The 25723-nt window shown below is 43.0% G+C and overlaps 2 protein-coding genes across 18 annotated transcripts in view; one reads left to right on the forward strand and one right to left on the reverse strand.

Moving 5' to 3' along the window:
* Positions 1–5698, reverse strand: part of PEAK1 (pseudopodium enriched atypical kinase 1) — a 284890-nt gene extending 279192 nt beyond the window's left edge. For 12 of the 15 annotated variants that reach the window (XM_044980251.1, XM_044980252.1, XM_044980249.1 and 9 more), the window contains exon 1: positions 5473–5690. The gene's annotated coding sequence lies outside the window, so the exon portion shown is untranslated. Of the gene's footprint in view, positions 1–5472 lie in introns of all 15 variants that reach the window. The other 3 variants (XM_044980253.1, XM_044980239.1, XR_006572491.1) reach the window with 3 other exon arrangements.
* Positions 5699–5719: 21 nt separating this feature from the next.
* HMG20A (high mobility group 20A) overlaps positions 5720–25723 on the forward strand; it is an 88818-nt gene continuing 68814 nt past the window's right edge. Inside the window, exons 1-2 of one of the 3 annotated variants that reach the window (XM_044980255.1) lie at positions 5720–5839; positions 19754–19792. The gene's annotated coding sequence lies outside the window, so the exon portion shown is untranslated. Of the gene's footprint in view, positions 5840–5957; positions 5980–6170; positions 6286–19753; positions 19793–25723 lie in introns of those variants that run through there. The other 2 variants (XM_044980256.1, XM_044980254.1) reach the window with 2 other exon arrangements.

Genomic DNA, 25723 nt, shown 5'->3' on the forward strand with positions numbered 1-25723 from the left:
AATTATATATAATAGACTTATAGAGAGACCTTCTAAAAATGTTAAAATGTATTACTGACACATGAAACCTTAAATCAGAGTGAATAAATGAAGACTTGGCACACCACTTCTTAAGGGTTGCCAACCCCTGGTCTACACCATGGCTTAGGTTAGCTTAACTAAGGCCATGTCTACTTTAGCATCTATATCAGCAAAACTTTTGTCATTCAGGGGGTCTGAAAAAAAAACAAAAAACCACAACCCTAAGCGACATAAATTTTGCCAGCATAAGGGCTTGTATGCACAGCGCTATGTTGGCAGTAGACGCTCTCCCATCGACTGAGCTACCGCCCCTTGTTGAGCTGATTTTATGTTGACATGAGAGCTCTCTCCTGTCAGCATAACGCAGCTACACAAGTGCTCTCACAGCGGTACTGCTGTACCAATACAGCATTGCCACTGTAAACTTGAGAGTCTTAGTCCAGGTCTACACTTACAAGGGTGGATTTTTCATAACCCTCACCAATGTAGCTAGGTCAACCTAATTTTCTAGGATATGTCAGCCCTCAGAAGAACAGGAGTCCAGTTCATTTTTATCTCACATATTCTGAATGCAAAATGGGTGTAAAACACAACCATCCTGACTTAGTGTCATTTTATACTGGTGTAAATAACCACACAGGGCACAGAACAGTGGTGAAGGGGTTCCAGAAATGAAGCACAGTTCTGTAAATATAAGCCAACTTAGTCCCATCTACACAGGCAAAACCAGACCACATTATAATATTTGCACTGCTGCTGTTTTAACTTATTTTCTTAACATGGTAAATTTTGTATGGTAGATGGATCTTTACAAAAAAAGATACTTACCTCAGAACAATTCCCACTGCCCAACTTGGCTTTATGCACATTTCAACTAATCAGCCAATCTGCGGTTACAGCAGACCACCAACACCAAACCACAATTTATTTTTATTATGATACACAATTATAATATTGGACAGCTAGATAGAACTGCTGAAGATACCGATTAAAAATATAAATTCTTTACTTGTGTCACCAACATCTCTGGCATATTAACATAAAATAATATTTTCATTTCACCATTTATGCTGTTTACTTGTTATACTTCACTTGGCATTGACAATTAAACTAGACTAATCAGTTTTATTTCCTGCTGTGAAGTCTGAGTTTTCATTACTATACAAGAATGGGGGGGGGGGCACAGATGGAAATCATGAAAGCATTTCTGTTAACATTGCATTAAATTCATCCTTGTGCTAATGCAAGTCCCACCACTCCACTTAAGCTCTAAACAGGACCCACACAAGTTTGACTGTAAATCCTCTATGGGCCACAGAAATGGTCTCTGTGCCAGCCCCACATAGGCCATCACAGAACTGTAAGGCTGAGGGCTGGCCAAGGAAGGTGCCATGCTTTGATGTAGTTTCAATGGCCCAATGCACTAACTAAATAGCCTGGAAGGACTGCAACCTCTGTTTCATCCCCAACACAGTGCTCAGGCTGAATTTCACCCCCCCCCCCAAACCTTCACACTATCTAATATATGTAGATGGAATGAATTTGGATTCCCTTAACCTCCCCCGCCACCCATAAACACTACATTTTGGGACTAATATGACTGGACTGTAGCCGTTTAGAACTTTGCTCCAACTAAGACACAAACCAAAAAATCCTAAGACATGCTATTACTATGTTTTCAGAGTGTAAAGAATTGGCAAGAATGACAATATATACCAGTAATTCATTACAGAACGAATAAAACGTTTAATTATTATAATTTCAGATCACCAGATCAGATATTTTAATCTCATTTTTGTATTTAAATATATTTTTATAAAGAAAATTCCTTATAGTGTTCACATTTGCAATATTTCCCTGTGTGACAGATTCTCTCTCATCATTACATCTATAGTAAAATATCAAAATACAATGTCAATGTCAGAATGTTTGCTGTAACTCTGATTGCATATGAGGGAGCAGCTCAGCAGGATTCCATCAGGCATAACAGCTCAGGAAGCTGGAGTAAATGTGGAAGCTAATAGTAGACCTACGGTCTGAACCTGCTTAACAATTCATTTAGAAATCTTGGATTCTTGTTGTCAAGAGCTTAGGAGAAGAGGGAATCCAACAGCCACATGTGCAAAACAAGACAGAGGACAACCCAGTCAGCAGCAGCAGAAAGACAACCTTGTCAGAATGTGGCCAGATAGGAGTCAAAGCAGCAGTTCCCATCAGACCAGGAGGCAATGTGGAGTGGCTCATGAGCACTAATGGGAGGTTAATTCTAAACAGGGAATGAGAGGAGGGCATAAAAGGGGCAAAAAATAGCAAAAAGGACCGCAAAAGAAAGAGGACAGAACAAAGGCATAGGTGCAAAAATGAAAGAACAACAACTGAGAAAAAGAAAAAAAGAAAAAGTTATATTTTGGTATTTTGATATGTTTATTTTGTGTATGTTTCCTAACATGACAGAGATGCTTAACAGCAATCTCTAACATCTGTGACTCCACACTATAACTTGTGATCATTGTGTAGCTCATGTCAAAAGGTCTGACTGCCCTGATTACACAAGAGACCATTAAAGTTCTGTTAGATCAAAAATATGTCCTTTTTTTCTAATATATTAAGTGGATTATAATTAATCTATTTGGTAAGCATAAGCAAAAGAATATATATTTAATCAGGTTAATCAAATTTTAAAAGGGTTTATATAGAGTTATGTATACAGAAATAGGTATGTATCCAAGGTGTGGAGTGGTCCTTTGCACAGATATACCCCTTTCCTTCTCCCTCCTCCACCCAAAACAAGCATAAAATGTACTGAATGAAAACTTTAGAGCACTGTGACTTTTCAATACAATGGTATGTGTTATTTTGTTAAACAAATATGCAGTAAATTTAATGGCTTCTGTCCTTGAATGAAACTATCCATAATATTAACAGCATGTTTCTGCTCTAGGTAAAACTGACCAACATCAGTAAAGATCTAGAACTAAACTTGCCCAGGTCACTAGATTCATCTCTTGGTTTAAATTTATATCTTCTGTCCAATATCTTAAAACAAACAAAACAAAACAAAAAAACCACTACCTGCCATTGCAGTTCATGTGTGAATGAGTCACCAGAGTCAAGATAAGCCAAACAATTTTTAAAAAGTAATTTGGGAAGTCAGAGAATGGAGCTACCCATAAGGATGCTCTGACAATAAGGTAACCCCATCATGAAATGAGTATGTAGGATTACTCATGGAAAGTTACTCATGGAAAGTGGATAATTCACTTCTTACATACTTCAACACTACAGAGAGCAATATGAGGTTTTCCTGTAACACATGCTAGAGCACTAACTTTGCCAGACGCATTATCTGGAGAAATCATCAGTAGCTAGTTTGCAGAACAAAAATCTGTAAACTAATATGGAATCAGGTGAAGAGCTCTAACTAATCATGTTAAACCTAAGTCAGAGCTACAAAGCAAAATGTTCAGCAATGTAAATATCTCCTTACTGTATTGTTCAGAATCAAACCATCTATCCAACTGAGGACACAAGTCAATCATCAGTCAAATACAGCCACATACAACTAAATGAACCTAACGTGAAACAGATAGGATTTAAAAAAAAAATTATAGGACAACCAGTTTTAAATAGCTTTCATTTAACTATAGAATTTGAAATCCAGAATTCCATCAAATCTGGAATAAATGTCTCAAGACCTCAATTTTGTATCTTACAGCAACTGTGTTATTTAGTATTTTCTAAAGAATTATTTTATTCTGTATTTTATTTATCCTGTAAAGATTTTTCAGACACATGGAATCACAAATTCAGGAGTGAAGTGCTTTAACAGACATGAGACAATCCTTAAAACATCTGCAATAACAGAAGAAACTTCAGAGTCTTACAAACTGATCAAAGTGCACAGAAAGCAGAGTTCTACAAAAAGAAGCATCCAAAATGTAACTAAGATAAACAGAAGCAATCTTTCTAGGGAAGAGGCCCTGATCAACTCCAAGCTGGGAGGCATACCAATGCATGTTTCTTCTCCCCGGTGCCAGCCAAAAAGAGCATGGCCATCTTGTGTCAGATACCAGCTGCTCAGTAAATAATGATAATCGCTGCACTACATAAACACCTTTTTCCTACCCAGTATTACAAAGCAGATTCTAATGAATAAACTTCTCAATCCTTCCATATCTGGTCCCAGCTCAACCTTTGGATAAAACAGGATAAGAGATAAGGAGAGACAGAGTCATACTGATCAATCTGCCAAATCCCAAAATAAGGGACAAATGAATAGTAAAACAGAAAAGCTTAATATAATGTTGAAAATAATTTGGCATTTGTAAATTAACAGTTTTAATCTCATTTTCTTTATGCCAATAATATACGATAATAAAAATGAGAGGAAACCAGGTCTTTGAGGAGTAGAAGTAAATTGGATTCTGCAGCAATGTTTTACTTGTAAAATTCCTAGAAAGTGGAAACAGAGGAACAGCCCACAAAGATCTCAAAACTGCAGACTGAGGTAGACTGTGTTGTGACATATTTAGCAAATGAGCATGCTGAAAATGCAAAACATACATACACAGAGAAAGAAAAATTAAAAAAAAGTGTGTCAGGGTACCAATAATTTGAAAGATACACGGGGGCGGGGGGGTAGTAGCAACTGCCCTGGCCTCCCCAGCCTACAAATAAATAACTGGTCTGTAATATGAGGCAGTTGAGAAAGATCTATGGACTCAATCCGGGCTGGGCTGTAAGAAGCTGCCGCTGCCTCTTAGCTATGTCCAAGACCCTCTCTACTCAGCAACAAGCAGCTCCACCTCTCCCTTAAGTTTGAGGAGCCCACTTAGGACTCTAGATGCTAGGGAGGAGGAGAGAAGAGGAGGGGGCAAATGGAGACAGGGAATGAATCCCGAGCTGCGGAAGGATGGAAACAGAGATAATTAGGCGTCCTTCATTGCTGTTCTATCTTCAATTCCCCCTCTATTCCCTGCCCCATCCCGCAGGAGACGGGGATGTCAAAAAAAAAGTTGATTTCCAATGTATCTGCTCCTTCTACTCCACCAATCCACTAAGCAGACGAGTTAGGTCTCTTCCTTCCTTCCTACTGCCCCCCACCCCAGACCCCAACTTAGGAGGCGTCTTGCAGAGGAAATCTGAGCCATAGGGGGGAGGGGGGAAACCAATTCATTTTCCGTGAAAGGTTCTGCCTCCTTCCCTCCCTCCCCCATCAGACTTCCCTCCTCACACTTAAAGGGGGCAAATAACTACACCCCCCCGGAAGACTCCCCACCCACAGTTCCCCTCCTCCGGTCTCCTCCACGGGAGAAGGACCTATTGGGTCCTCCAGCCCCTCCCCCTCTTTCCCCTCGCCCCTCAAGTGGAAGGGCTAAGCCTGTCGGAGGGGCATTTAAATGCCTCTAAGTCACTTTAACTACCCCCTCCACGCTGTACTTGCCCCCTTACCTCTGAGGGGCCCCAGAAACTGGCGGGGCTGAGGGCTTCCTTCGTCACGGTTCAGCTCAGCTGCCGCCGAGCCCCGAGGAGGAGCCGACTCTGGCACCCACCGACTGACTGACTCACACAACTAACTAACTACTACCAGCGGCCGGCCACAGGCAGAGACCACGCCCCCCACGGCGCGCGACACCAACCGCCCCTCCCCCTTCCCCGCGCGGGGCGCCAACCGTCACTCTCTACTGCGCGCTCGGAGGAAGGAGAATCTAGCCACTCACGCGCTCCCGAGCACACGGGACGCCGAGCCATTAGCGCGCTCTCGCGCAAAGCGCACGTCGATTGGCTCGAATGGTGACAAAGGGCGTGGCGCCGCAGGGTAGGCACTGTCGGTTTGCTGAGAGATGGTCCCAGTACGGTGTACTCAGAGCGAGAGAAGGGGAAACTACGATTCCCAGCATGCATTGCACCCACCCCGCCGCCGGGCCCTTTAAAAATTGCATCACCACGTCCGAGGAGGTATACTGCCGCCAGTCGGTTCAAATAGTTCTGCGCTGGCTTCCCCCCTTTCCTTTCGCGGGGCTCAATGGTGAAGCGAGAGGAGTCGGTTCTCTCCGATCCCGCTGTCGAGTCCCTTGCGGAGCCTTCCTACGGGGGGAGCAGGACCGGGGAGGCAGGGTGTGCGAGGGGCGGAGAGATCTGTGCGGGGCAAAGGGAAGGGTAAAGCGGCTGTGTGTGTGTATGAGGCTGGAGGAGACTGAGTGGGGTGAGGGGATTGCGCTCTGTAGGGGGACCCCGCCCCCCCGGAAAGCCATCCTGCGGCAGGTCAGTAGAGAGGGTCTCGGGGCTTCCCAGATGTATCCCATCTTCCCGTTCGTGCGGCGCGTGAGGGCTTCTCTGGGGAGGGAGACACCCCAGTGCCCTGGCTCCTAAGGGAAGGGGGGCCTGCCTGGGCACTCAGACCTCAGCAGGAGGTGGGGCAGGGGAAACGTATCTTCCTCCAGCTTCCGTCCCTCACCAGCCTTTATTCAATCTCAGTCCCTCCTCCCCACTTAACTTCTCTTGTGACGGGAGAGGAGGGGATGAGCCACTAGCCCCCATCCTCACAAGACACCAAAGGAAATCGGGGAGTAATCTCTAGGATAGGGAGCCAGGGCCTCGTGTGGGGATGAGGGTTTGGAGGGGAAAGGAGGGTCAAATGCATCTGGGGCCTCTTCTCATACAACCCCCATACCTGTTAAGGCACAAAAGGGGGGGGGAGGGAAATGGTGGCGGTCCTTTGATTTATTTATTCCATAAACCTTGACTGTCCTATGAGATGGTAGATAGTTGATACTAAAAACTGCAAGACAGAAAATCCACTCACAACTGGGGAGCTTTAACTGCTAGTTCCTGTAGTATTTAAGCTTCTAGTCTTTGGGTTTGCAAAGAAAATACAACAAACCTGAACAGCCTCTTAAATCTGCTTTGGGCTTTTTCAGAGCTCAGCAGTTGCAGAATACAATTGACAAGAACAGTCAGTTTCACTGCTACTGTCAGGGAGCAATGGGTCAGCAGTAAAACAGATGAGAATGATGTCAGTGCCATGTTCTTTCTGCTCAGGAGAGCTATGCGCAGCTGCTTGCAGGAGGGATGAAGTAGTAGAATTGCACTTACCTTGCAGCAGAAGGGTAAAAATACATCCTTCCACCCCCTCATAGCAGCCAGGAAGCTTTGTAGGGGGAAGAGAGAAAAGAAGCAGCTTTAGACTTATCAAACACCTCCTATCTAGAGGCTAATTTGAAAATTGGGACAGCATTCACCTTACCAGCAGATGGAGGCTGGTCTTTCTGAGGCATTGCCTCTGAAATTTGCTTAAGGAGGGCAAGCATATTTCTCACAGGTGTGTGGGTGATGGGCTTAGACCACTTGCTAGTTGGTGACTGTGACTGGAACATTTTTCAAGACCTGATTATCCTTATTTTACAGATGTGGAAAGTGAGTCATGTAGGAATATTAACTTGCTTAAGGCTACATAACAAATCAATGATAGAGGTGGGAATAGAACATGAGCATACTTACTGTCACTTTAGAATGTTGGTGTGTGGTTCCTGAGAATATTTTCAACATGCTGTTAGGTATATAGATACTTATTTCATTGATTATGATAGGTATTTAAAATGCTAGGAAACTGCAACTGACACAGATAAGCACGGCAACATTCTGTTCGGCTGCTACTTCACAATGGAAGGTTAATGCCTTTTTTATATGTTTATTTTAATGTTTTCTAACAATTTCTCGCAGAGATGACTGGCTCTGTTAACAATACTTCGCTTTTCTAAAGCATCTTCTAACCAGTGATTACAAAATGCTTTGCAAACATTAAAGATTATCCTCATTTTAGGATTGACGAAACCGAGGCAGGGAGACTTGCTTTCCTGTGTTACACTGAAAGTCTGGTAGAACTGGGTTTGGAACTCCTGATTCCAAATTCTTGACTTTAACAAGAATCTCTTTCCTTGGTTTTGTCCTAAGTCCTTCAGCCCAGGGCTTGAAAAGATTACAAGATACTTTTTAGCTGTTGTTATCCCAGAGGTAATTATGGCAGATGAGATGTGTGGGCTGACCAACAGTGAAGCCCAGGGGCAACATGTTGGAAGAAGCCCAGTTATTCTCCCACCAACAGTTGAGAAGAGGGTGAGGAGACTGAATTTTCTACCAGGTAGCTGTCTCTAGCACCCACAAGTAGATTTCATCTTTTTTATTCACATTTAGCTGTTAGAAGGGGGTGGCAGGGAGAGAGAACTTTTGTCTTTCCTTTCTTCTGTCCAGAAGCTCTTTGCCATTATCTTTCTCCCAGAGACTACTGGTTTTACTCTACCTTTACACCCCAACTTTCATTTATTCATTTATTTATTTTAAGGGAAAGTCTTTCCCCTGTGACATAACCCCAGTATTTGCAGTGGCTGCCTCTGTGGCTAGCTTTTTTTCTAAGCAGCAACTGCTTGAAATGACATTCTTGACAGTTTCACTGGTGCAAACAAGCTTTTGAATAGTAGCAGTGGAACTGATCAGTCTTTGCCATGCTGCTGGAGAGCAAAAGAATAGTTGTGAAAATTTATCAAACATCTCCTATTTAGAGGCCTAGAAGATAAGGTGATAAGTAACAGTCAAAATGGATTTGTCAAGAACAAATCTTATCAAAACAACCTAATAGTGTTCTTTGACAGGGTAACAAGCCTTGTGGATAGGGAAGAAGCAGTAGATGGGATATATCTTGAGGAGGAGGTTGAAAAATTATTCTCGTTAACCTTTGAGGATAGAGCGAGAAGCAATGGACTTAAATGTCAGCAAAGGAGGTTTAGGTTGGACATTAGGGAAAACTTCCTAACTGCCAGAGTAGTTAAGCACTGGAATAAATTGCCTAGGGAGGTTGTGGAATCTCCATCATTGGAGGTTTTTAAGAACATGGTAGACAAACGCCTGTCAGGAATGGTCTAGTTATTATATGGTCCTGCTTTGAGTGCAGGGGACTGGATGAGATGACCTACTGAGGTCCCTTCCAGTCCTACACTTCTATAATTAGCAGCAGAGTCCCTTGAGCTATCTTTCTGCAGACTTACAAAGGCAGCACTAAATTGATCTATACCCATTTGTTGTTTGGAAGGCTCTTTGCAAGTATAATAGCTGGAAATATATATTTTTTTAAATTAAGGTTTAAATTTTTCAGACATTTATATCGTAACTGTCCTCACTTGCTAGGGCAAGCTCATTCGTCCTGAAAAAGTGGGTGAGTGGGATGCCACTATGTCTCTCACCATCATCTTCCTCTTTGCCAGAATGAGAGTTGTATCAGTGCTAATGTTAGGTACAGATATTTCATCTGAGCTGGATTCATGCTGCCACTGGTTGAAACAAAGTCTTCAGACAGAAATCTGGACCATACCAAGCTCAGAATTCATTTGCTTTAATGAATTGCTAATACTCTGTTGTGAAGACGTGCTGGGGTTTTGTTTTTTTTCTCAGCTGATCTGCCCCTTTGAAATGCCCTCTCTGTCATCATTTGATTAGCTGACTTTGATCTCCTCCTGGTTTCAGTGGTTGGTTTCTGTATGAATTCAAGCTTAATTGTTCTGGTTCTGTAATTCATGTGTGGTGTAGTACTTGATTGTGCTTTTTGAAGTTTTTAATTTTTCTAGGCACAAAAGAGTTGCGTTTCAATTCACCCCACCCCCTCACCAAAACTCAATTATTTGCTCAGCTTTAGCTGGAAGTGAAAAGCTCCATATCTCTGCACCAATCTTGTGCCCCTTCAACAATAGCTTTTACTTCCAGGAAAGTTGGACTGTTTTGGTTTCACTGAAGTGATTAGAAAATGTCTGCCCTTCCCTACTAAAAAGTGCTGGTAAAACCAAAAGAACATTAATTTCCCACAAATCTTAGATGTTAGACATTAAACTTTTGTAAAAATCTCCATTTGTTGATGGAGGTCTTTATTTATAATGTCCTCAGACAAATAAGTAAAGATACTGTACATGGTAACAAATTTCAGAGTAGCAGCCGTGTTAGTCTGTATCTGCAAAAAGAACAGGAGTACTTGTGGCACCTTAAAGACTAACCAATTTATTTTAGCATGAGCTTTCGTGAGCTGCAGCTCACTTCTTCGGATGCTCATATGGTATTGACTAGTCTGGCCCTGTAAATCAACCCTAGTTTAGTATTTACTGATGGTATGCTTAAAAAAACAAATAATGGATAAACAGCTTTGTGAGGCTAGAAATTGACATACCCTTAGACTCCTAATGGCATGTCTTCACCACTACCCGCCATATCGGCGGGTAGCAATCGATTTCTCGGAGTTCGATATATCGCGTCTCATCTAGATGCGATATATCGAACTCCGAACACGCTCCCGTCGACTCCGGAACTCCACCACCGCAAACGGCGGTGGCGGAGTCGACGGGGGTGCCGCGGACGTTGATCCCGCGCTGTGAGGACAGGTAAGTAATTCGAACTAAGGTACTTCAGCTACACGAATAGCGTAACTGAAGTCGAAGTTGCGTACCTTAGATCGAACCGCCGTCCCCTGTCTCCCCCCCCTCCCCCCCCAGTGTAGACCAGGCCTAAGGCTTTGAAAGAAAGACAAGGGAATTAGTGAAAGAATCAAGCTATGTTCACAGTGGGGAAATTAACAAACATTTCTCATCAGTTCTAAAACCAGCTCACCTGAAGAAATTTATGCTGTAGCTCATGCTAGACTCTAGCAGCCACACCTGTTTTAACCATCATTTTAGTTAAAGTTGCTGAAAAACAGTCTCATTGAAACAAAGTAATACTGGGTTAGGCTGATAAAGCCCTAGTTTCACTAGGCTTCCAGTGATTCCAATTTTTTTTTTAATTAAAATTTTCACCATATTGGCCAAAACCCTCTATTGTCCCAAAGACAATCATCACATTCAGGAGACAAAAATCAGCCAGACAGGAATGTCTGAACAATTTTAGTATCTAGGAAGTAAAATAGATTAGGGCACAGGAGAACTAAGGTAACAAGCATGAAGAACATTCATGTAGCAAGAGTCCAAACAGATCTTTAGCAATGTTTCTTAATGCATGCAATTTATTTCTATGTTACAACAGAGTGCTATTAACTACTGCTTCCATAACATAGACATTGTGATTTAGAAATAGAATTTAATTCAATTAAGAACTGTTCCAAAGAAGTGGCATTACAATTATTTTGTAGTTTGTTACATATTTAAATTTTGGAACACTAACAAAGATCACCAGCACATTAAACTCCCCTTTTTCAATACAGTGAATGAATAAAAACCGTCATGACACTTCTGCACTATTTAAGAAGAGGAATTTTAAGCTTGTTCACAATTCTTTCCCCCTATTCCATAGTTCTTGGGTTCCTTTTTAAATAAACTGCCACTTTTCACCAAAACTCCTTCACTTTGCCAGGTACTTCATATATATGGCTTTCATCAATAACACATTTCTTTAAGTCATTCAGTTTCAACTACAGTGATTTTTCTTGCTTCCAGGTGGTGGCAATTCTTTAAGCTTACAACACAGCCTATTTAATAAATTTTTCAGTTGCTTCCTTCATTAGCTTTCTAGTGCCTTAAAGGCACATTGTTGGGTCTACAACAATGTCACAACTTCTTCTATTTACTTCCCTACAAAAAAAAAAACCAACCCTGATTTTTAGTCACAACAATTCCAAATACAGTAACATGGTGAAACCAGCACTATTTTACATTGGTTCTGTTTACTGTATGTTGCATGAAAAATATAATACACAAAACTGAAATCAATCAACTGTCTACTATCAATCTAGTCTCTTGAGAAAGAGGAGGGGGGAGTCATTTGTTACCATGAGTACTTGTGGCACCTTAAAGACTAACAAATTTATTTTAGCATGAGCTTTCGTGAGCTGCAGGGCCAGATTAAGGCAGCCTGGAGCTCTAGGCACACTGTGACCCTGGGCTCCTGTGGCGCCATCCACTAGCAACCCCACTCACAAAAGTTAGGGACAATGGCATGGGTCCTCCTTCTACTCAGGATTGGCTGCTGAGGCATGCTTTCTACCCCATTAAGAAAGAGGAGGCATCAGGATACTAGTAGTACTCACTCCAGCAGCTCAGATGTATCTGCTTGGGTCGATATGCCAGACCCACTGGTTTTAGAGTTAGGCCTGGTCTACACTACGAGTTTATATCGAATTTAGCAGCGTTAAACCGCATTAACCCTTCACCCGTCCACACAACGAAGCCCTTTATATCGATATAAAGGGCTCTTAATACCGGTATCTGTAATCCTCCCAGACGAGGGGAGTAGTGCTGAAATCGGTATTTCCATTTCGGATTAGGATTAGTGTGGCCGCAATTCGACGGTATTGGCCTCCGGGCACTATCCCATAGTGCACCATTGTGACAGCTCTGGACAGCAATCTGAACTCGGATGCACAGGCCAGGTAGACAGGAAAAGCCCTGCGAACTTTTGAATTTCATTTCCTGTTTGCCCAGCGTGGAGAGCCGATCAGCACAGGTGACCATGCAGTCCCAGAATCAAAAAAGAGCTCCAGCATGGACCGTTCGGGAGATACTGAATCTGATCTTTGTATGGGGAGATGAATCTGTTCTATCAGAACTCTGTTCCAATAGACGAAAAGCCAAAACATTTGAAAAAATCTCCAAGGCTATGATAGACAGAGGCCACAGCGGGGACACAACACAGTGCTGCATGACAAGCGTAACGGAAAGCCAAAGAATCAAATGGATGCTCATGGAAGGAGGGGGGACTGAGGACTCGAGCTATCCCACAGTCCCCGCAGTTTCTGAAAACCATTTGCATTCTTGGCTGAGCTCCCAGTGCCTGAAGGGTCAAAAACATTGTCGCGGGTAGTTCAGGGTATATGTCGTCAATCTCCTCCACCCCACCCCCCACCCCCCCGTGAAAGAAAAGGGAAAAAAATCATTTCTTGCCTTTTTTCAATGTCACCATATGTCTACTGGATGCTGCTGGTAGATGCGGTGCTGCAGCGCTGAACAGCAGCATCCCTTCCCCTCCCCTTCCTGATGGCAGACAGTGCAATAGGCTTGATAACCATCCTCATCATCCTGTGAGTGCTCCTGGCTGGCCTCGGTGAGGTTGGCCGGGGGCCCCTGCGCAAAAATGGGAATGACTCCCGGTCATTCCCTTCTTTAAGCTTTGTCTCCTGGAGATTTGGTCCTGGCTGGAATATCATAGCAGCTGGAGGCTGCCGTTGCTTTCATGGAGGGAGAATTGACTGACGACATTTACCCAGAATCACCCGCGACACTGTTTTTGCCCCATCATGCATTGCGATCTCAACCCAGAATTCCAATGGGCGGGGGAGACTGTGGGAACTATGGGATAGCTACCCACAGTGCAACACTCCGGAAATCGACGCTAGCCTCGGTACATGGACGCACACTGCCGAATTAATGTGCTTAGTGTGGCCGCGTGCACTCAACTTCATACAATCTCTTTCCAAATACCGGTTTCTGTAAAAACAGAATAATCCCATAGTGTAGACATACCCTTAGTGTCATATTGAGATTCATGGAACACTTCACACCTCTCAGAGCTGTTGTTCTGTGCAGTCTTCAGAGTCACAAGGATATTATTGCTTTGGTTACATTTACACTCAGTTCATGTTTTCAAGCTTTTCTTTGCAACCATCAGGGCTAGAAGATATAAAAAGGCACTTGAGACATCTTCATATTAAAATAAAAGCTGAAATTCTGATGTAATCACGAGTCCAGAATATGCTGAGCATGTCTGGTGAGCTGTGAAGTGGGAGATAGGTCTGGCACTTACCATGTGCCTGGGAGAGATGAGGAAAGTGAGCTGTGAAAGAAAGCTTTTGGTAAGGTTATGTCAACCAGTGTTCCCAGTTGGGCTCCAAGACTTACATATGCAGCAGCCTATAGGCTTTGCTGTTTCTCTCTCTCTCTCTCTTATGAAACTGTCATTGCATAAGTGTGACACAAAACTTCACATGCAGCTTTATTAGGAGCAGGTAAAGAGGTGTTTCCAATACAGGGAGTAATGGCACATGCAGGTGGAATAATGCAGACTGGCCTATTAAGAGATTGTTCTTCAACCCACTTCTGGGCCATGGTGACTTTTACCCACAGCATTTCAAATCATGCCATCTGAAAATATAACTCTTGTCCTTTATTTAATCAAATCTTTAATGAATAGACAAAAGTAAAGTAAACAAATACACTCTCTACACAACCATACCATAATGTCTCACTTAAATCCTCCTTCAATCTTTCTTAGTGCTGGTGAGGAAAGATGGGGTCTGTGGAATTAACAAGTTTGGATTCTGATGACTAAAGAAGGAAGCCAAATTAAGAGTTGAGGATTTCTTGTAGAAAATGCCCTGCCATCGGGCTCCTGCTTATTTGAAACAATGGACCTATAGCCTGAATAATCTGCTGTTCCCAACTCTGCTAATATTACATTAGAGGAGAGGCAAACCCTCAGGGTCCCCATAATTTAGGGCTCTAGAGATGGAAATTTAGTTTCTAGACAGAGTTCAAGAGGCTGTTGTAAGTCAGTGCAAGGCAGAGTACCTGTGTTGTGTGACTCCTGTATGACTCATTGCTCAGCAGATGTGACGCTGACTTTCACAGTGACTGGAGATTCTGAATGGTTCCAATCCACTCTTTTTGAAATTGGAGTCAGCTGTTCACCACTCAAATTGCACAAGACTAGCATGATGATGGTGATTTTGAGGAAGAATCTGGAAGAGTTAGTGAGGGAAACATCTGCAGCCCTGCTTAAGATAACATGGCTACCATTTATGAGGCAGGTTTGTGTTCTTGGAGTTTTATTAGTTTCTGATGTTGGAAGATCTAGTAACTATAGCTAAAAAGATGTTTTGCATCTGTGTGGGGCCAAAGAAGCACAGCTTTTCTTTTTAGCTGCAGATCTACCATCAGTGGGATCCTGGTCCATGAGTAGGGCTCTTAGGCACTACAATAATACAAATGAATAATAATTATAACATGCCTCTGTCACCTGAAGATTAATTTACTGTAATCTCCTCTAGTTGGAACTGCATATTATTCACAATACTGGATCAGCTAGTCTAGATGTGTTGGAAACACAGAGGTAAGTACAGGCAATGTACTGAATATGCTGCAGTTTACCAACTCCTTATGGCCTCAAACATGTTGAACAAGAAGAGTGACAAAACTGATCTCAGACTATTTCACATGAAAGCTATCATGTCAGAAGAGAAATTGCCCCAAACCACCATCTAGTAAGCAATGAACAGAGCCACTCTAACAATTGTGTATCTCTTAAATAAGCAATGGTATCAGAGGCAGTTAATATCCTATAAAATCAGTACAGACAGTTCATTGTCCTCCATTGTTAAGAGAAGCTCCGTAATCAGTGTTGTTTGTTGCTCAAACCCAAGTCTAAAGTCCAAATGAGTGGGATTCAGGAAAGATGAAATCTGTAGAACCTGTCATGGGTCCTGCCACAATCCTCTCAATAAACTTTCCCAAAACTGGAAGATGGTGTGCAGTAGACCCAGTACTACTTCTCTGACCTTCACTCTCCAAGAAGAAGTTGTCTCCAACGGGCAGAGCAATATTCAGAGCCATATTCAGAAGGGCTCAGTGTTGCCTACTCTTTTTTGATTCTTGTGATATTTTGTGATTGTCTTAAAGCCCCACCTCCTGGAGTCATGTGCTTAAGTGAGACTCTCTTCTTTCTTCTTCTTCTTTCTTTTTTTTTTAAATAAAATGTTTTAAGCCATCATGATTGCCAAGAAAAAATTGAAAATGTGAACTCCAAAGTCTCAAAAATTAGAAGATAAATTGTGACTGGGTGCCTGATATGGGCCACACTGAAAATGCCACGTTCAGTACAGACTGTAAGAAATAGGACAGACGATGCCCAAAACTCTTGGTTTATTCTATAATTAGATTCACCAAGCCAGTAACAAAAGAGCTTCTGCAGTACCCTACTGGTTAACCAGAAGCCAAATGCAGTCCCCTCTACAGATTTAATAATAAAAGAAATGGGGAGTTATAAATGGTTAATAGCTCATGCACATACAAATGATTGCGAAGTCCTTATATCAGGTTTGTAGCCGTGATGGAATAGCTTGCTGGCTTGTAAAGTTTCTCTGGTAACTTCCAAAAGATTGTAAGGTTCTCAGTCCATAGTTCAAGATGCTCCTTTTAGTTGTAAATCCACAGTCCAGAGAATCAGATCAGGAAAGAGTCAAATTGGAGATGTCTCAGGTGCCTTTCTATATCCTCTGCCATGTGCATGGAAGTTTACTGTCCTAAACAAAGTCCACAGCCCCTGTTTGTGGAAAGTTACTGGCCCAAGGTGGAGTCCAGGGTCACAGGAGCATCTCATATATCCTTACATGATTTGCTGAATCACAGGAGGGTGGCCATTGGCTCTTCAGGAAGAGCTACCTGGACAGGGTAAGCAGTGGTGTAAGTGGAATCCATTTCTTGCTGGTATGGGGGGAGGCACATGACTTCCTCACGTCACCCTCCACATGACTCTGTCCCCAGTCTGAGGCCCCCACGCTCTCCCCATCCCCTCCCCATGATCCGCCCCCCCTTCCTGGGGAGGGAGGGGAAGGGAGACGAGGCTACTGGCAGCTCCACGCCTGCAGCTTCTCCAGCGTGGCTGTACCACCCAATCCCTTCCACGCAGGATCTCCTCTGTCTGTACAGCAGTCCCACCGATGGACAGGGCTGGGGGGGTGGGGTTAGGGGCGTTACAGCAGCTGTGCTGGAGGAGCTACTGGCGTGGGGCCACCCAGTGGCCCCATGTTTTGCTCTTTTCACCGCTGTGGTTTCCAGGAGAGCCCTGCAGTTCAGGGCTCTCCTGGGAACCACAGCGGGGGAAAGGAGCAGAACTCCAGCAGCTCCTCCCATGCCTGTGCTGCTCCAGCTCCCCCGGCCCTGTCCTCTGGTAGTGCTGCCGCTGTACAGATGGAGCCAGAGGGGAGACAGCTCTGTGGAAGGGCAGGGGGTGGGGCTGGGGGTTCTGCTCCTTTCCCTGCTGAGAGGGGCAGTGGGGAAAGGAGCAGAATGCTGTCACCTCCTCTGGCAGCTGTACTGCCCCCAGCCCCGCCCCCCAGCTCTGTCCTCCGGTGGGGCTGCTGTCGGACAGAGGAGACCCTGTGTGGAAGGGCTGGAGGTGGTACAGCTGCACTGGAGGAGCTTCTGGCGTGGGGTGTCTAACGGCCCCACGTTCTGCTGCTCCTCTTTCCAGTACGCAGTCCCAGCTATAAATATGTTGCTGGTGCCTCATACCAGACCAGACCGCCCTAGTTGCACTGCTGGGGATAAGTTTCTTCAATGGCCCATTGTGAGAGCTGAGGTTTCTTGATAGCACATCAACATATAGATGTCTAGCCTTGATGTAAATTCTACTTGGCGGGCATCACCCACGAATGCAACACGTGTAAGATAGAAGTACATAGCCAATATTCATAATTTCAGATACAATGATGATACATGTATATACATAGGATAATCATACTTCAAATTATAACCTTTCCATTGACACCTTACATGATGCACTTTGTATAAGATTTATGGAAATTGTAAAACAGTGGTAACAGTGATACACATCTACCTCGATATAATGCTGTCCTTGGAAGCCAAAAAATCTTACCACGTTATAGGTGAAACCGTGTTATATTGAACTTGCTTTGATCCACCAGAGTGCACAGCCCCCACCCCCTCGAGCACTGCTTTACCGCGTTATATCCAAATTTGTGTTATATCAGGTGGCGTTCTATTGAGGTAGCGGTGTATAAATGATCACCTTTCTTATACACAGCATCACAAAACCTCACAATCCCATAACAAAAAAAAAATCTTTTTTTTTTTTTTAAATCATAGACTCATAGACTTTAAGGTCAGAAGGGACCATTATGATCATCTAGTCTGACCTCCTGCACAATGCAGGCCACAGAACCTCACCCATCCACTCCTGTAACAAACCCCTAACCTATGTCTGAGTTACTGAAGTCCGTCAATTAAAAAATGTTAACAGTTGGTTATAATTACAAACTGAAGAACAACAAAAATGCCAAGGAACTGAAAAAATCATGGAAGGTGAAAAGCTACTCTGCTGGCACAGCAAAACAATAAGGCCTTTTCCCCTCACAATGGAATATTAACAGATAATTTTCTCATTTCCTACAAGAATTGAAAATGCAGGGGAAAGTTCTCTTCTCTGATCTTTACACTGCCATATGTCTATGACATGTGAAGCTGGCCGCTGAACCCTGAATGGGGATCAGCAGGGTTGAGCTCAAGGTCAAACCCACCATGAAGATCAGCAAGGCAGCTCGGAGAGTATGATTTCAAAGCCAATGCCATGATTTTGGTGGGGGAGGCTCATGCATGATTTTTAACTGTTTGGGGCTTGCAATATCTGAGAATGAGTCTGGATGAAACACGAGCCGTAAAGAACTAGCAATTGTCCCCTCCAGCCATTGCTCTGTTTTCATGCAGGTATACAAGTTATTCTGAATCTGAGCACCTTTATCCTAAATGGAACATGAAAACTCTACTTTGTAACTGACTGGAGGCAGCATGGATCCAGCAAGCTGTCTTGTGGGCTGTTCTGGAAGTGAAGAAGCATTTTGTTATACCGTGCAGCCTAAAGTTCTGACTAAAAATTCCATATGCTGTAATGCCCCAGTCTTCTTCCACCAGTGCTCTGGCAGTTTCCAATTTTGCTTTATCGTTTGCAGGTCATCTCTAAACCACTGTACTGCATGTGTTACTATGTTTTTGTAAAATGATCTATAAAAAGTACTAAGCATTAATACTGAAATCTGGAAGCACTAACAGTGGCTTTTTGAATTACTATATTTTGGCTGGTGTTGGGAAGAGAAGGCAGGAAGAACTGCCTAGTTCTCTGTCTCAGCTGTGATCTCTGACCCTTCTTCATATTCTTGTAAATATTTTAAAGCCATAAATAGACTCCAATACATACTGCTTACTGAAGATTGATGTCCTCAAACCTAAATAACATCAGCTTTAAAATTGTATTCAGTAGTAGCAGATACTTGAAGCTCTGAGTTCCATGAGCTATGGAAATGAGGTTTTTTTAATTTCTAATTCTCATCTCAAAATAGTCTGGAAAAATGTACTGGTCCTGAAAGCATTTATACTAGTCCCCAAATGTTACTTGCCCAGACCAGTCGCAAGGACCTGCTTTTGTTTGCCAACCGGTCCAAAATTGAACAGCTGTTCTGCATTAGAATTTCCAACCTGTTTTAATTAAACATTGAGACTTTTCTTTTTCTTTTTTTTATTTTAAAGTGGATTGTCTTGTATCAAGCGTGATACAAAGAGGCTGTGGGTCTTGCTAACCCTTTAAAACATGGAGTTTGCTTACATTAAAAAAGCTGTTTGCTTTTTTCTCCTAAAACAAGTATATATTTTTATAAAATTCTTAAGGTGGTTAACACAAAATCAGTTACCCAGCTTGCATTTAATTTTGCTAGCTAGAGCTACTGCAAATGTTTTTTTCTCCATTTTGAAAAAAAACTTTTTTAAAAAAAGTAGTTTTGAACAAACACGTACATTGAGCTAAGCTATTATTCAGTGTATATTCTAATTCCTTATTACCACTTATAAAATAGCCTAAATTCTGTTTTAAGAGTCTAGTCCAGCAAAATGTTTACCAAGGGAACTATTATAAGGGAATATGTTTATCAGAGCATTTGCAAAGTATGCAGAAAATAACTGAGTACCTTTCAATTTGTTCCCAGAGCTCAAATGCCTGTACTGCTGTGAACTGGAAGAGCATTGTGAGTATTGATATGCAAATAAACACACAAAGCATTTAAAGATTTATAATAGGGAAAGAGTGGGAGGATGGAGGAGGTTACAAATGCTTAGAAAATGCCAGAACATTTCTAAAATTCTAACTATTGCTTTTAGGTTAATGTTCTATTATATACTCTTGGGAATTAAACTGTATTTATTTTTAAAATCTAATATCTGTTCATGCAGTACTAGTTTATTAGAGATGCATCTGTATTCAGAGGCCAGCAAAGTTTTCAGATAAGAGTTTATAATTTCCTATTTCTGGAATCTTCTAAATAAGGATTTAAAAATGTAGAAACTTTATTGGTCTATAGTGCACTGTATGCTTTTTCTTCAGGTTTTGCAGATGTGGATCACTGACCTACATAACCAATAAGAGATTGTGATTGATGTTGGGATAGGGTTGTAACAATAATACCTGGAAATATAGTAATTTGTGGCTACAGTGGGAAAGGGGGGTCCTGTCACGTGCAAGGATGTTTTAGTCAAGTTAATTATCAATTTAATGAACATCTTTTAAACGTCAAGGGCTGGCTTTCATATTAATTTCAAACATTTTGGAAAACTCATTCTTTTTAAGGTGTTGTGAGGTGGTGGTAAGTTTTTTGTTCCTTTTTTTTGCTAGTAGGGGGAGGAGAGGGGGAAGAAGATTAAAATATGAATGGTGGTGGGTAATGCGCCATCAAGATAAGATGGTGCATCACCGTTAGCCTCTTAATTAGCTCTCTCCTAATTCGCAATATTTGATATAAATCAATTTGGATTTTTTTTAAAGGTACACAGAATATTTTCTGCAGTTATCAGTTTTTACAGGCTAGGAAAAACTTATTGTTTGCTAGAAATATACTTGGGGCTGAACAGATAGGTAAAACTCAGGGTCATTGCCCCAAAGAGATCCCATGTTACATTGACAAAATGTGACAAGTGATGATTACAAAATTTAGAAGGAATGGAAGATGAATGAAGGAGATCATATGGTATTTTATTCAGTGATGCATGCGGTAGAGAGATTCCAGATTTATTATATATTTTTTTCTGTTAGGGGTCATTGCTAAGAGAGAGGAACTAGGATTTGTAAGTATGCAGTAGACCCAGTAAGTATGTTTTGAGGAGGAACTCAAAGAAAGAGAAAGGGAGGCTTGGTGAAGCAGGCCAGGAGGATGGTGGTACTTGTAGGTGGCTATACAGAAGACAGGCAAGAGATTAAAGAGATGCAGTTGATTTGAAATCTAGTCAGTAGTTTCAGGTACTTCGCTTGCCTTTGAGGCTTTACAATCACATTTTCTTATTTTTTTTTCCAAAATGTTTCCCTGTTGTATGAAAACCAACACAATAATAGGCTGACTGACAAGGGCTGTCAAACAGAAAAACCCTCTAATCATTGTTATTTTAGCTGTTACTTGGAACAATACTCGCCTGATTTTTTTTTTAATGCAAAAATGAAATTGAGTGGTTATCCCAACAATCTCTAACTGCCTGTTGGTCAAACTTCAGACCTGCATTTCAGAATTACCCAGTTTGTGGTTAGTGTGGCCTGGTGGTATGGTACTGGACTGGGAATCAGGAGAGCTAGGTTTTGTTTCCAGCTCTGCCACTGCTCTCCTGTGTGACCTTAGGCAAGTCACTTCACTGCTCTGTGCCTCCATTTCCCTTTATACCCTGTGTTTATGTAGATAGTCCCTGCCTCACATAGTTTGCTGTCTCTTACTTTGTCGTATATAGTGCATAGAGCAGGGATCGGCAATGTTTGGCACACGGCCATCCAGGGTAAGCCCCCTGGCAGGCTGGGCTGGTTTGTTTACCTGCTGCGTCTGCAGGTTTGGCCAACTGTGGCTCCCGCTGGCCGCGGTTCGCCACTCCAGGCCAATGGGGGCTGCGGGAAATGGCGGTCAGCACATCCCTCATCCCACACCACTTCCAGCAGCCCCCATTGGCCTGGAGCGGCAAACCGCAGCCAGTGGGAGCTGCGATCGGCCAAACCTGCAGATGTGGCAAGTAAACAAACCAGTCCGTCCCACCAGGGGGCTTACCCTGGCAGGCCGCGTGCCAAATGTTACCGGTCCCTGGCCTAGAGCAATGGGGACCCAATCTCAATGGGAATTCCAGGTGCTACTAATGTAATGTAAATAATACAGTATGTCCCACTGAGTCTGAAAATGAAAAATCGCCTACTTTCTCACATTTCTTGTAAATGTTACTACTCAAGAAAATAAATTAATTATTTGCTCTCTCTCCTCCCCCCCCCGCCCCCCAGTTGTCCTTTTCCTCTCCCAGCTCCATTCACTCTGTTGCCCTATGTACACACATTCATTTTGTGCTCTTTGCCTAGTCAAGGGCAGAACACTCCTGCTAACTGGTGGGATTTACAAGGGTAACTACATTTTAGATCACAGTTGTCCTTGGAAAAGTTACTTAAACTTCTCCATTTGTATAGCTCTGCAGGAGAAAAGATTACATTGTGGGGGTGGGAGGAAATTGCTGAGATTTAGCTTATATACTGTTAGTGTCACAAGTCACTTTTCTGTAAGATGGCAGCTGCCAGCTGGAGTTTTCCTTTGGTATGCCAATTGTAAAATTGAAATAGTTGTTTTCAAATGCTGTTTAAATTTTTTTTTTAATGTGATAAGTGCTTCTCACTGTGTGATTAAAACACAAAACTGAGTATAATGGAAGAGATTAGAAAATGTACCAAATGCTAGAGGCTGATACAAAAGGTAAGGCAACTGTGGCTTAAGGTCAATGCCATAGTGAGAAGTTCAGCTCTATTCACAGCTGTCGAAGAGAAGAAGGAAGTCCTGGATTTCCTACCATGGTGCTTTCCCTAGATCTGATGTGGGGAAGGGAAGAGCTTGATTGATTGATTAATTTATTTAGCCTCTTGTTAGCAGGTGTTGTGGCATTACAGTCTATATGATTTTATAAAAATATGCTAATGAGTGAATATAATGTAACTGGAATATGCTTCATGCAAAAGGTCTCTTGTAAGGTATCATTACAAAACTTGTAAACTACTGAGTGTGATCATCCTATTTGTATAAATGTACCACTCTTGTATCTGAAACTAGAAATATGAAATATAACTCTGAGGGCCATTAATGGTGGTTTGGAATCTTGATGACTCCCATTAACCAGGACAATTGACTGCAGATGGTTGTGTTTTACCTGTAAGTGTTCTTGTATACTTGTGTGCTGGCAAGTGAGTAATGAAGTCTTACAGTGACATGTGATCATGTCACCTGAACTGGAATCCATCTTTAACCTGGTGTCTTTCCATTGAGAAGGAGGGGGTGGGAACCCAGAGAGGGACAAAGGATTCCCGCCTTATACAAAAGATTATATAAATGGGTGGAACGGAACAGAACAAAGCAGGAGGAGCCATCATGAAGAATCCCCTAGCTACCTCCTGGGCTGGAACAAGAGCTGTACCAGGGGAAAGAATTGTGCCCAGGCCTGGAAGGTGTCCAGTCTGAGGAAAAAACTTACTGAAGCATCTCTGAGGGTGAGATTATCTGTATTCAGTTTGATTAGACATAGATTTGCACGTTGTGGGGTTTTTTTATTTTGCTTGGTGACTTACTTTGTTCTGTCTGTTACTATTTGGAGCCACTTAAATCCTACTTTCTATATTTAATAAAATCACTTTTTACTTATTAATTGACCCAGAGTATGTATTAATACCTGGGGGAGCAAACAGCCATGCATCTCTCTCTGTCAGTGTTATAGAGGGCCAACAATTTATGAGTTTACCCTGTATAAAGCTTATGCAGGGTAAAAACGGATTTATTTGGGTTTAGACCCCATTGGAAGTTGGGCATAGAATCTCAGGGTTGGAAGGGACCTCAGGAGGTCATCTAGTCCAACCCCCTGCTCAAAGCAGGACCAAACCCAACTAAATCATCCCAGCCAGGGCTTTGTCAAGCCTGACCTTAAAAACCTCTAAGGAAGGAGATTCCACCACCTCCCTAGGTAACCCATTCCAGTTCTTCACCACCATACTAGTGAAAGTTTTTCCTAATGTCCAACCTAAACCTCCTCCTCTGCAACTTGAGACCATTACTCCTTGTTCTGTCATCTTCTACCACTGAGAACAGTCTAGATCCATCCTCTTTGGAACCCCCTTTCAGGTAGTTGAAAGCAGCTATCAAATCCCCCCTCATTCTTCTCTTCTGCAGGCTAAACAATCTCAGCTCCCTCAGCTTCTCCTCATAAGTCATGTGCTCCAGCCACCTAATCATTTTTGTTGCCCTCCGCTGGACTCTCTCCAATTTATCCACATCCTTCTTGTAGTATGGGGCCCAAAACTGGACACAGTACTCCAAATGAGGCCTCACCAGTGCTGAATAGAGGGGAATGATCACATCCCTCGATCTGCTGGAAATGCCCATACTTATACAACCCAAAATGCCATTAGCCTTCTTGGCAACAAGGGCACACTGTTGACTCATATTTAGCTTTTCGTCCACCGTAACCCCTAGGTCCTTTTCTGCAGAACTGCTGCCCAGCCATTCGGTCCCTAGTCTGTAGCAGTGCATGGGATTCTTCCGTCCTAAGTGCAGGACTCTGCACTTGTCCTTGTTGAACCTCATCATATTTCTTTTGGCCCAATCCTCTAATTTGTCTAGGTCCCTCTGTATCCTATCCCTACCCTCCAGCGTATCAACCACTCCTCCCAGTTTAGTGTCATCTGCAAACTTGCTAAGGGTGCAGTCCACACCATCCTCCAGATCGTTAATGAAGATATTGAACAAAACCGGCCCCAGCACCGACCCTTGGGGCACTCCACTTGATACCGGCTGCCAACTAGACATGGAACCATTGATCACTACCCGTTGAGCCCGACCATCTAGCCAGTTTTTTATCCACCTTACCGTCCATTCATCCAGCCCATACTTCTTTAACTTGCTGGCAAGAATACTGTGAGAGACTGTATCAAAAGCTTTGCTAAACTCCGGAAATAGCACATCCACTGCTTTCCCCTCATCCACAGAGCCGGTTATCTCATCATAGAAGGCAATTAGGTTAGTCAGGCATGACTTCCCCTTGGTGAATCCATGCTGACTGTTCCTGATCACTTTCCCCTCCTTTAAGTGGTTCAGAATTGATTCCTTGAGGACCTGTTCCATGATTTTTCCAGGGACTGAGGTGAGACTGACTGGCCTGTAGTTCCCTGGATCTTCCTTCTTCCCTTTTTTAAAGATGGGCACTACATTAGCTTTTTTCCAGTCATCCGGGACCTCCCCCGATCGCCATGATTTTTCAAAGATAATGGCCAGTGGCTCTGCAATCTCATCGGCCAACTCCTTTAGCACCCTCGGATGCAGTGCATCCGGCCCCATGGATTTGTGCTCGTCTTGCTTTTCTAAATAGTCCCGAACTACTACTTTGTCCACAGAGAGCTGGTCACCTCCTCCCCATACCGTGCTGCAGAGTGCAGCTGTCTGGGAGCTGACCTTGTCTGTGAAGACAGAGGCAAAAAAAGCATTGAGTACACTAGCTTTCTCCACATCCTCGGTCACTAGGTTCCCTCCCTCATTCAGCAAGGGGCCCATACTTTCCTTGACTTTCTTCTTGTTGCTAACATACCTGAAGAAACCCTTCTTGTTACTCCTAACATCTCCGGCTAGCTGCAACTCCAAGTGTGATTTGGCCTTCCTAATTTCACTCCTTCATGCCTGAGCATCTGAGTGTTAAAGACAGGAACACTTCTGTTAGCTGCTATCAGGTAAACCTGCAGCTTTGGGGCAAGTAATTCAGACCCTGGGTCTTTGTTGGAGCAGACTGGAGTGTCTGGCTCAGGAAGACAGGGTGCTGGGGCCCCGAGCTGGCAGGGAAGGCAGGGGTAGAAGTAGTCTTGGCACATCGGGTGGCAGCTCCCAAGAGGGGTTCTGTGATCAAACCCGTCACAGGTGTCT

This window comes from Mauremys mutica, chromosome 11 (assembly GCF_020497125.1).
Source record: "Mauremys mutica isolate MM-2020 ecotype Southern chromosome 11, ASM2049712v1, whole genome shotgun sequence".
Lineage (NCBI taxonomy): Eukaryota > Metazoa > Chordata > Testudines > Geoemydidae > Mauremys > Mauremys mutica.